This window comes from Pocillopora damicornis, chromosome 1 (assembly GCF_964200805.1).
Source record: "Pocillopora damicornis chromosome 1, jaPocDami1.2, whole genome shotgun sequence".
In the NCBI taxonomy this organism is placed as follows: domain Eukaryota; kingdom Metazoa; phylum Cnidaria; class Anthozoa; order Scleractinia; family Pocilloporidae; genus Pocillopora; species Pocillopora damicornis.
The window spans coordinates 17029132-17038790 of record NC_142670.1 but is presented as its reverse complement, the minus strand read 5'-3'; the positions used below and the strand labels follow the sequence as shown (position 1 = coordinate 17038790).

The 9659-nt window shown below is 37.5% G+C and overlaps 1 pseudogene across 1 annotated transcript; it reads right to left on the bottom strand.

Moving 5' to 3' along the window:
- Positions 1 to 4393: 4393 nt before the first annotated feature.
- On the bottom strand, positions 4394 to 9438 carry LOC149052391 (uncharacterized; annotated as a pseudogene). Its single transcript, XR_016183335.1, has 5 exons — positions 9149 to 9438; positions 7656 to 8725; positions 6722 to 7186; positions 6110 to 6408; positions 4394 to 5581 (listed from the first exon to the last, which is right to left on the bottom strand). The product of XR_016183335.1 is annotated as an uncharacterized LOC149052391 (transcript).
- Between the last annotated feature and the right edge of the window lie 221 nt (positions 9439 to 9659).

Sequence of the window (9659 nt, the reverse complement as noted above, 5' to 3'; positions counted from 1 at the left end):
TTACAAGTATAAATCTCACGTGCGTTGCTCCGGGATAGCTAAGCAATGAAGCTTACTTTTTTATCGGTTTACCGTCGTGTATAACTACTCGCGATGTTGAGAGAACGCGAAAAACTTTTTTAAACAATGACGTGCTTGAATGGAGTCGTCGTTAAATTGTTACAGAAAGTGTTAAGAGTGCTTGAACTTGCCAAAAACTATCAAGTGAAGGTTGAAATCGTGGACAGCAAACGGAATTGCCATAAACGTTGACCAACAAAGGTAACAAAAGTCATAAAGACGCGAAAACTAAATGTAAAAGTATCTAAAACCTGGGTTTAACTTGCAAACTGCGGCAAAACGTATTATGCCATTTAGAAATCAAATACGAAAGCCAAACTTAACGTTCGGTACTCCTGTCTTATTCCCTGCTTTTAGTTTATCTAATTATCCATCGCGGGGGAATTATGATATTCAAAAACCTTGTTGTTATCGTGACAGTGGCTTTAATAGGGTCGTAATAATATATCACATCCGATAAACCTTATGGCCTTAAGCAATGCGCTTATAGACCAAAGAACGAAATTACGAATTATGGCGGTACAGTGACACCGCCGATGAATTGTTAATACATTTGTATTTTTGAGCGCTGGTGGGTATAATTGTACGTTATTGTTCGCCTAGTTATTACGTCGTAAAATTATTCCAATTTCTTTCAGAAGTTGACATCTTCCGGGTGTAGCGTGAGATTTTTAAGGGGAACGTACGAGAAGATAGAATCGAGCGGAGCAGACCGTTTAAAGGCAGTGGTCAGGGGGCATGGTCTTACATAAAATGTTTAACTCTAGGTTCTCGGAGTGCCATTTCCTGCGCTTTTTGCAGGAAACTTTGGGTAAATAAATAGGAAGGGAAATGCACCTGTTGGTGGTTTAGTTTCCCCACCTCTAGTATTATCAGTAAGATACAAGTTTACGGCTGGCTGCGGAAAGTAGTACATACATTTGTAGACCGGTATCACGGGGTTATGTAATTCTATGACTTTAGCAAAAAACATTTGCAGAATGAGGTCTTTGATGGACTGAGTTTTCATTGCCACAACGAAAAATAATGAGACTGGTAACTTCTGACGTTATTGTACCCAACCCACTTTGTGCGCTGAAGAATTTCGCCTGCTACAGCTCGCGAGACACTGACAAACGTGAGCTTGTTTTATGTCACCTCGTTCATGACCTATAGCGTAACCAAATGGGTATCCAACTTTATCTCTATTAATGCTGTTATATCAGCCTCAGAGTAAATTTAAGCTTTCTCACTCATAAAAGTATCGTTAACCCCGCGATGGAAGTTAAATGGGTACTCGCCTTTAAACTGGATTATACATAGTTAAAAACAAAAAAACCAGTGTTTTGTAATTTCTGCTCCTGCTTGACGCCCTCAGATAGATGTTTGTCCCGCTCCCTGTTCCCCCGGGCTCCCTCCCCCTAGTCCTCCCTGTCCCCCTCCACTAAGACCAAAACTTAAGTAAAAATTGATAACCTGATAGATAAAGGTCTTAACTCAGTGGGCTTGTGGCACCTCAATTTCGAAGAGGCCACCTCTGCGCATGTTCAAATACTAAGTTTCCCGTATGGAAACTCAGACATGGGGCACGCGTCAACCAGTCGTAAAACAGAGAATTTTCCCTATACTTCTTTGCCTAAGTAGTCTGCCTATTTCAGACATTCTGTATTCTTAGTTCAATATTTTCCCTTTTAAACTTCTTTTGGTTTCTCTACCTACCCTACCCCCTACCCTAAAACAAATAAATATCGCCTGGCCTATGACGTGGTCTACTCTACATGTCAGTTTGTGTCGTAAAGCCTGATGTATCATAATGCCTTATGTATCATAACAATTGGTGATTGGAGGAGAGGGAGGGAGTAAAGAGGAATTTTGAAGTGTACAATTGTTTTCAATGCTTCGAATTAAAACCCTCAAAGTCATTTTGTTATATAGTATAGCATGTTTTCTTACCGCAGACTCTAATATGAAAAATTATAAAGTAAGCATCGCCTTATTGACACTAAAAGTCTGTTTGTCGGCATTACTTGCGTTTCCTGACCTTCATTGATTGGTACAACGTACTAAAACCGCCTTTAAATGATGTTTTGTTAGGAGGTTGGACAACAACCAGATCAAGGAAGTACCATCAGACATTTTTAGTAAAAACACCTGGCTGTGGGGCCTGTAAGTTTATACCCTGTTTATTTATGCAGAATAGGCATTAAATCCAAATCTACCGAACAGTTTAGTAATGTTTTATCCAAATGTCCTCTTTCCTCTAATTCTAATGCACTGTACACTTAGCCCCGCTTCTCCCTTGGTTTGACCTCTGCTGAACACTATGTGCCACTCTTCGTTTCCCTATAAAATGAGCAGTCCTAGCAATAAACCTCTTATGCTGTGTGGTCACGTAGTTTGAAATGAGTAAACAATAATTCGAAATGGCTGCTCAAGTATGTGCCAGAGACAACATTTTATGGAAGAAACTCCTTCTCTTGCCGAAATTTTCATTTCCACGGATAAATCAGGACTCTAGTGATTACGCTTATATAAGAATCGGCGACGATTCAAGTCGGTCTCAGAGTTCAGAGCGATGGATGTTGACACTTAATTAGAAATTGCAAGAGGTTGACTGCCGGTCACGGCTCTCAAATAACTAAATGACCTGCAGTTGCAAATTTGCTTTGGTGTATACTAAAACAGTGAGATAATATAGCATTAAATTTTGCTCAGACTCATTTATTCCTACAACGATTGTAGAGCATTTAAGCGCAAATCCCACGCAAATGTCTTGGCAGTAAAAAGCTTCGGATATTCGGAGTTTGAGTAGCTTATCACAGCGCCCCTTCAGCGTTTTCCACTGTGTCAGTAGATACCTTTCACAAATTCTGAAAACTATCTGAATTGTTGTCGTTTGAAAAGTTACGGTCGACATTTGAACGAGAAGGGCACTCTTAAACCTGCAGAGTGACCTTAATTTATTCATTTTTGAAACAATGCTTTACATGCATGAATGAGACTTAAGGCGGGGTTTTACCTAAAAAAATGAAATGCTTGCATCATTTGTAACAGCTATGGTTTTCATCAGAACCATAGCAGACTATACATCACTGGAAAGCTATTGGCCTGAAGATTATAAAATGTGTATTTCAATGCGGTATTTATTTTTGTAACCTGATGCCAAGCCCTTAAAATACTCTAAATTACAGTGGCCCTAAAAATAGTTGCACTAAAGAGACAATAGTAAGGTAAAGCTAAATACTCTGATTGACAATTTGTGTTTTCAACATTTCAGTTACAGTGTAATAAGAAGTTTTTTGCCTTGTTTCTTCTTTTTTAATGATTTACTTTGTTGCGTGGAGTGGCAGGAATATTTAACACTTGAAAAAGGTGTATTGAACCAGAAATAGTTTTGTTGAGATTTTCTGGTTGCATAACCTTATATATATATATGAAAAAAGTTGTTTAAAACAAATCGCGTAAATATAGCATACAAAAAACATGAAAGAAGTATTATTTAATACAAAACTTTTTTTAATACTCCGTTGTGACAACTCCATGTACGAAAAATCTTGTAATAATAATAAGGTGTATATATTAGGCCCTGATATCAGAACATGGGAAAAGAAGTAACAACTTTTTTTCGAGAGCTCTTACTGAACTTTGCAAATGAAAATACATTAATTTATTTTTGATGGGCTGTTAAACAACAACCAGTAGAAGAATTTTCCATCAGGCTTTTTCAGCAATAATACCCGACTGTACAGGCTGTAAGTTTAGAGTCTTTCTCAATATTGTATAAGAGGAACGCATGTAATCCAACCTTCAAATCAGACATTTGAATGCATGGGTGATATCGCACATTATCAGTTATATCTTAAAAAAGCTGCATTAAGTGCCGCTCTCACTAAGAGCGGTCCTCTCGACTTCCCTTTCAGTTGTTCTCCAATTCTCTTTTTTCGCGTCGCCACAAGCCAAAAATGATTTTTGGCCAGTACACCCGTGTGGACAGCGATCGAAAGTGTAAATTTCATAGATTTTGTCCAGCGCTCAGCGATTGCAATAACATAGCTCACGGAGAGAGATTCTGAGGTCATAAAAGTAAAGAAAATTAAACATAGCATATTAAAGATACGTAATTACTAACAATGTCTGGAAACTTCTTTTGTTAAATGATTCGAGCTTTATTGTATTTTCTTCAGCTCAACTAATAGGTAATGCCATGTACTGTTAGGAAATACTTCGATAAATTTGTTGTTGTTGTTATTGTTGTTGCATAAAATTGCAATTTGGCCAACAGTCAGCCACTGGATTGTAATGCATGTAACATTTAAAAACTGATAAAAAATGATATGAAACACTGACAGCAATATTTTGGGTTTCCCTTAAAGAACCATACTAAATTTTCAATATTTTATTGCGCAAAAATAAATAACTACAGCTATTTCATGAGAGGTTATACCATAACTTCTCATACACTAACTGTTATACATGATCATACAATACATTTGGTAACCATTGCTATATCAAAGAACTACTTGTGCAAACCACTTTTGGCAATAGCATAATCAAATGACATTAATTGCAAATTGACTGAATTGTGACAATACATAAAAATCTAAATACAATATTCTTATTAATCTAACATGTCATGTTATGTGATCACTGATTTATTTCAGTCGTAACCAAAATAATTGCTGTTGTCAACCAATTCAGCTTATCATGATCCAACTTAGGAAAATGTTTCTGAACGTAAATATCTAGAAATGAAAATGTATCTTGAGACTCAATCATGTACAGATGTTCATTGAGAAAGTACCAACACCAAATCCACTTTCTGCAATCTGTTTTCCTTTCCATAAATTAAAGCTCCATAATGCTAGACTCTGAGTTTGGTAATGGTATTATTTCATAAACTTTTTCTGATGGCGCAGAAGTGGAACTTGATATTTAAAAGACACAGCTAGACTGGAATCTTCCCACTGGCACATAAAAGGCATTTTCTGGAATAACTGACTTGAAATGATTCGCCCAAATCTCTACAGGTTTTGAATACCTGTTACACTGAGGATGCCTTGCATACCATTCAACTAATGCTAGAAGGTGGGGGATCTTTTGAGATTTTCCATTCTCCATTTGATAACCACATCATGTTGCAGAAAGTCCCTAATGATAGCAGGTCTACTAGAGTCATCAAAGGCTGTTGGTTACAAGCTGAGTCTGCTGCACAACGGTATCCTTTGTATAAAAGGTGCTTGAACTTATTACAGAAGCTGGAAACATGGATGATTCTACCACCAGCATACATGGCCTCGTAAGTCTTCTGTAGTCTCCTCACATCATCATTTTCAATTGCATCCCCTTTTGATTGGTGGTAGTGGTACTTGAGTCTCAGTTTTACTAAGGTTAACATTCACTGGACTTCCAGTTTCAGATTCAACCATGTTGCAGAACTGCTGGACACGGACACTTGCTTCTGGTAAAGTTCCCTTTCGCTTGCCTTCTCAATCTATAAGTTGCTGGAACTCTTCCATGCCTCCTGGAAATATAATTTGAACTCCTGGGGATAATAAAATGAAAACCAGTTAACATATGGTTCATAATGTATTCTGATACATCTAGGCATTGTGCAAAGGCTTACACAAAGCAACATGCCACAAACAGGGTATCAGGCCTCTGGCAGGTGCAAGGTTAAAATTAAAGTCCACCATAAAATTTTGATAATAATAAAAAGTTATGTGATACTTTTGTGGACTTATTATTATTTGTTTTTAATTTGACAGTCAGTCGTTTGGTCAGTCGGTCATTCAGGTCTGGTCAAAAGCTAATGAGTTTTGCTATTACACTGTATAAGTGCTTTGTTGCCACAGACCTAATGGCCCGTCTGCTTTAAACTTTTATATTTATGTAACATGTATACATGTACATGTATGTTTGAATATGGAGGTTTGAGTGTTCACATAATTGTTTTTTATTTCAAAGAATATGGCGTGACTGCATTCTATCAAAATGTCAAGAAAGGAAAGACCAGTTTGAAAGAATTAATTTTAATTTTTTAAAATTTATTAGAGAAGAGTTTAATACCTACCAATACTAACATTGTTTGTATGATAATCTCCCATAATTCCATTGTACCTCTCAAATAAGAAGCACCAAAAAGAGAAAACAGGTCCATAATCAAGTATGCAATCCTTAAAATGGCCATGAGGATGCATGTTTGGTGTGCACTTCTACTTCCCGCAGAGGGCTTTTAAACATTACACAAAATAGCATCAGCTTGTGGTCAGCTTCCATACACTCCTCCTTGGTGATAACTTTTCTGCAAAGCAGTTGACAGGCATGTACAAATGCTGTCCACATTCCATTATGTCCACTAGGTATTACTCCCTTTAAAGCAAAAAAGGAGTAAATATATACCCAGTTCTTCCACTGGTCACCAGTGAATCCCTTAAATCCTTCAGAAATTTTGCTTTGGATGCACACAATTTCAGATGGTGGCTTAACAAGACTGACACGTTTCTGTTCTCTCTCCAAGTCAGATTCACTCAAAATTCCCATTTCAGTCCAAGTCTTAAGAACATGTTTGGCACCCCCAAGAGACAAGTTATGCATGGGATCAATCAGTGCGAATCTTATAGCATCATAGTATGGAAGCTGGAACAGGACAGAGTAATGTGCTCCACTTGAAGAGGCAAATTACTCCCTTTAAAGCAAAAAAGGAGTAAATACATACCCAGTTCTTCCACTGGTCACCAGTGAATCCCTTAAATCCTTCAGAAATTTTGCTTTGGATGCACACAATTTCAGATGGTGGCTTAACAAGACTGACACGTTTCTGTTCTCTTTCCAAGTCAGATTCACTTAAAATTCCCATTTCAGTCCAAGTCTTAAGAACATGTTTGGCACCCCCAAGAGGCAAGTTATGCATGGGATCAATCAGTGCGAATCTTATAGCATCATAGTATGGAAGCTGGAACAGGACAGAGTAATGTGCTCCACTTGAAGAGGCAAATTTCTGGGCATCACTTGGTGTTGTAGTTTGGCAAACTTTCTCTGCATATGCTCAATGGTCTTCATTAGATTGCTGTTCCCAGCTTTCTCTATCAAATCCTGAGAAATCAGGTTTATCACCAAATGATGCTCTTTTTAAAGCATTTGCTGCATCCTGAAAATATAGTAAAACACCATATAAACAATGATGCCAGTGCAACAAGCATGTATTTACACACACAACAAACATATACCTGCCAACCTTTTTTGAGCCAAGGGTGCAAGATTTTTATCCTACAAGTGCCAGGATTTTTGATAGAGAACCTGACCATATCTGGAGATAATCCAAAGACTTCGAATGCAGTCCCAAACAATTCCAAACTTCCTAAGACATGAAAACACAACCTCGTCTCTAGCACTTCCCTTCTAAAAGTCAGAGGATGTATTAGCTCAAACTTTTCTGCTAGGTGTGAGGAATTGGTCAGCTGGTGAGGGCTGACTTGAGATCGAAGTTTTTTGATTCCCAAGACATGCGAGTTGGTAGGTATACACACATGTACACAAATACAAAAAAAAAATAACCAAGGAGTTATTATTAAAATTGTATAAAACACTCTAGTTATAGTGCATCTTTGTGCACTTACCTTTCTTTGCAGTATGGCCAATAAAACCTCCACATTTCAAAGTTGCTGGTATATCACTTGACAAAGCTAAGATAGCAGCTCAGAACATCTCCCCAGTTCCAGAAATGTTTGTGTCTAAGATAACTCCATTCCACAAGTCAATCAGGTCATCTACTAATGGCTGCAGGAAGGAATTGATATAATGCTTAGGATCCTTTGGCCCAGGAATTATCCCAACAACAATAAAATTTTCAGGTTTGAAGCGTTCCTTTTTTGGAAGGTTCATCACAACCATGTAAATGACACAAATGGATTTTGAACCATGAAGAGTGGACTGAAGCCAGTCAATGTTCAACATGAGAGCAAGGTTATTGGTATAGCAAGATAGGGCTCTCCATCCACATACTGAAACTCTTTCCAAACTCTTCCTTCAAAACAGTCTCCAAGAACATTGTCTGACAGCTGAGTAGAACAATTTCTCCACTTTTCACAGTTTTCCATGAAGTTTGGCTTGTTAATAAGGTCTTGTAATGAATCAGTAACCTTTTTAAAGCAGTAAACCTGCCTAGGATACAAGAATGTCTTTCCTGCTCTTAACCTCATAACTTTCATCAGAACGGAACCACGTGGCCTCCTTCGGGCTTGGTATGGGTGGCGTGGATAACTTACATGACTGCATTTTGCTGATACAACCTCACCATTTGGCCTTTGGCAAACACATTCATCAAAATTATAGAGAGTTTTACACTTAAGGCAAATTGCATTTTTAATAAAACTGTCCTTCTGAAGGCCAAGATTTTTTCGAATCATGTACAATGTTTCTGGGATGATCTTAGCAAAGTTAATAAGAACTTCTGCTTGCATCATCTTACCAATACCAGATAAGAACAGCTTGAAAAACTTTAGGAGTAAAACAATAGCCCTGTCTGCAACTTTGAACATTGCCTGCCACAGAAGTAAGAATAAAAGCAAAGCCCTCAGTTCTGTGCAATCACTTCCTGGTTCCTTCTGTTTACCACATTTTTTTTTGCACTGTTTTCCATTTCATGAGAATACTCAAAGCTCTGCATATTGTTCTCTACATCATCCTCCTGAAATGAAATAACAGTACATCAGAAACAATAGCAATAAATAGTACTCAAGGTTCAGTATACATGTACATCATTCTGCATGTATTTACATCACTTGTGAATAAAATGAATATCAAAATATTTCACTAAAAGAAATTTTACACATTAAAGCAGGGTAGTAGCCACACTGTAGCCTGAGGCAAGACGAGGCATTTGCCTCATCTAAATTTTTACCTAAGATAAAACAGTGAAACCTAGCTTAAGTTGGAAAAGTAATCCCCAGAAAACATTTTTCTATTGGTTTATGAGAGATTAAGCTACCTAAGAAGAGTGATTTAAGAGCAAAAGCCATTTTATGAGGGTCATTAACAGAGATGGCAATGTTATGATCTGCTCTTTTTGTATTAGTTTGCCGTATGAACCAATAATATTCTATAAACTAACCAAGAGTTGCTGTTCTGATTGCATGGAGCTTTCATGTTTTTCCACTGAGGACTCCTCTGGTAACATTTCATCATCTACATCATTTTCACCACCACTAGAATCTCCTTCTAAAAAGAACTGCCTGTCTTCATCATCCCAACAAGGAAGAACACCTTCATTTTCTGAATCAGAGTCCATGTCTAACTCAAGCTCCACATTTTGACTAGAGAATCCACATGCAATATCACCATATAGTGTCTGATTCTCGTAGAAGGTAATTTTGCTCACTTTTCTTGCAGTGGGTACAGTAGAACTTGTCACCAATTCTAGGAGTGACTAAACAACACAAGATGAATGTCAGATCGTCAGCATCAATGAGCTGATATACAGTGAGGCTCCTTTTACAGAGCAACATGCTATAGCACTGCTACATGTGTATTTCCTGGGGTATAAAATAACAACCTTTACACACAAATGGATGTGAGTACCCAAGAGTCAAAAGTAAAACAAAAGCAAATAAAGAAAAATTATT